General features: G+C 44.7%; 1 non-coding gene across 1 annotated transcript; it reads left to right on the plus strand.

Annotated features, from left to right (window-relative positions):
- The first annotated feature begins 260 nt into the window (after window positions 1-260).
- Window positions 261-342, plus strand: trnas-gcu (transfer RNA serine (anticodon GCU)). Its single transcript has one exon. It is a non-coding gene; the product is annotated as a tRNA-Ser (tRNA).
- Window positions 343-2,678: the final 2,336 nt, after the last annotated feature.

Consider the following 2,678-nt stretch of genomic DNA (forward strand, 5'->3'; position numbering starts at 1 on the left):
GGTCATCATGACTTCATCAGTGACCTAATGGTTCAGGTGTCTGAGTGATGTTAATCATGATGTGATGAAATGATTGTATGTTCCAGTCTTTCCGTGGTGGGTTTTCACACTGAGTAGAAACGTGTTGGACATGGTCTGGAAATGTTTCACACTGCTCCATTCCCAACTTCATTTACTTGCAGAAGATATATTTCCATCATTCCACAGCTGGCTGCACAGCCAGAAGCTGTGCTGAAGGTGACAGCTATGTCTCTGCAACTGGCAAGGTGGCCGAGAGGTTAAGGCGATGGACTGCTAATCCATTGTGCTTTGAACACGTGCGTTCGAATCCCATCCTTGTCGCTAGTTTATGAGCTGTTTCGTGTATTATTTATGTTGGGTGAGCTGATGTGTCAAGTCAGCCTCGAAACCTGTTCTTGTCAATGTCCAGACAGTGATTAAAGAATTTGTTATACTTTATTAAAATTGAGACAGACAATTGGAATTCTTCACCCAAACTGCACTGGAATGAAGATCAAATAGGGATCACGAAACGGAGCAGGATTTTTCCTCCCCTCCTTCCTTCCATCATTACTTTCTCTGGATTTGCACCAAGTGAAAGACAAATGGGAAAAGCAAATGGCGAGGGAGCAGATGCAGAAAATTATCCTTTGGCAAGAAATTTATTTTCAAATCTTCTTGATAGATTAAGTGAGTGAGCAATGCTTTGACAGATGGAGTTTAAAATGAGGGGTCATCTACTACCTACGATAGATCAGAGTGTTTTTTTGTAAGAGGTGAGATGTTAGAAACGGTTGAGGAGCAGAGACCCGAATACTGAATTGATAAAAGCTGGTAGAAAATAATGTGAAAAGTGAACAGAATCTGAAGTTTGGAACTCATGTTGTAGTGATATAAAGCTCTGTGCTCCTGAAGTATATGTCCAAGCCCAGATTGTGGGGAATCTGTGGAGAGTGATTTGGTTTTTATTCATTCTTGGGTGTGAGTATCGCTGATAAGGCTAGCATTTATTACCCATTCCTATTGCCGTTGAGAAGGTGGTGGAGAGCTGCCTTCTTGAACTGATGCAGTCCATATGGTGCAGGAACACCCACAGTGCTATTGGGGAGGGAGTTCCAGGATTGTGACCCAACAACAGTGAAGAAATGGCGATATCGTTCCAAGGCAAGATGGTGAGTGACTTGGAGGGGAACCTGCAGGTAGTAAGTTCCCATGCATCTGCTGCCCTTGTCCTTCGAGGTGGTAGTGGTCACGAGTTTGGAAGGTGCTGTTGAAGGTTACTTGGCGAGTTGCTGCAGTGCATATAGAGATGGTACACACTGCAGCCACTGTTTACTGGTTGTGGAGGGATTGAATGTTTAAGGTGGCGGGTGAGGTGCCGATCAAGTGCGCTGCTTTGTCCTGGATGGTGTTGAGCTTCTTGAGTGTTGTTGAGTGGGATGTATTCCATCACACTCCTGACTTGTGCCTTGTAGATGGTGGACAGGATTTGGGGTGTCAGGAGGTGAGATACTTGCTGCAGAATTCGTAATCTCTGACCTGCGCTTATAGCCACAGCATAGATGTGACTAGTCCAGTTACGTTTCTGGTCAAGATGTTGATGGTGGGGGATCTAACGATGATAATGCTTCTGAATATCAAAAGGTAGATTTTTTTTCTCTCTCATTGGAGATGTTCACTGCTTGGCGCTTGTGTGGCCAGAAGGTTGCTTGTCACTTATCAGCTCAAGCCTGAATGTTGCTCAGGTCTTGCTGCTTGCAGGCACAGACTGCTTCAGTATCTGAAGAGTTGTGAATCATCATCTAACATTCCCACTTCTGACTTATGTTGAAGAGAAAGTCGTCAATGAAACAGCTGGGATGTTTGGGTCTACGACACTACCCTGAGAAACTCCTGAGGCAATGTCCTGGGCTGAGATGATTGGCCTCCACTAACCACAACATCTTGTTTTAGGTAGGTATGACTTCAACAAGTGGAGGGTTTTCCCCCTGATTCCCATTGACTTCAATTTTGCGAGGGATCCTTGATGCCACACTCACTCAAGGGCAATCACTCTCACCTCTCCTCTGGAATTCCAGTCTTTCGTCTCTGTTTGGACCAAGCTGCAATGAGATCATAAGAACAGAAGATCGGAAGAACTCATAGCAGGAGTAGGCCATTAGGCCCCTCGAGCTTGCTCCGCCATTCAATAGGATCATGGCTGACCTGATCATGACCTCAACCCCACTTTCTTGCCTGCCCACATAACCCTTGGCTCTCTTGTAGATAAAAATCTTGAAGACATTCAATGACCCAGCCTCCACTGCTCTCTGCGGTAAAGAATTCCAAAGATTAATGACCCTCTGAGAGAAGAAATACCTTCTTAAATGAAAAAGCCCTAAATCTGAAACTGTGTCTCCTAGTTCCAGATTCCACCACGAGAGGAAACATCCTCTCAGCATCTACCCTGTCAAGCCCCCTCAGAATCTTATATGTCTCAATACGTTCTCCTTTCATTTTTCTCAACTCCAATGAGTATCGGTCCAACCTGCTCAACTTTCCTCATGAGTCAACACCTTCATCACAGGAATTAATCCAATGAACCTTCTCTGAACTGCCTCCAATGCAAGTATATCCCTCCTTAAATAAGGAGACCAAAACTGTACACAGTACTCTAGGTGTGGTTTCACCAGCACCAT

This window comes from Heterodontus francisci, unplaced genomic scaffold, assembly GCF_036365525.1.
Source record: "Heterodontus francisci isolate sHetFra1 unplaced genomic scaffold, sHetFra1.hap1 HAP1_SCAFFOLD_59, whole genome shotgun sequence".
NCBI classification, from domain to species: Eukaryota; Metazoa; Chordata; class Chondrichthyes; order Heterodontiformes; family Heterodontidae; genus Heterodontus; species Heterodontus francisci.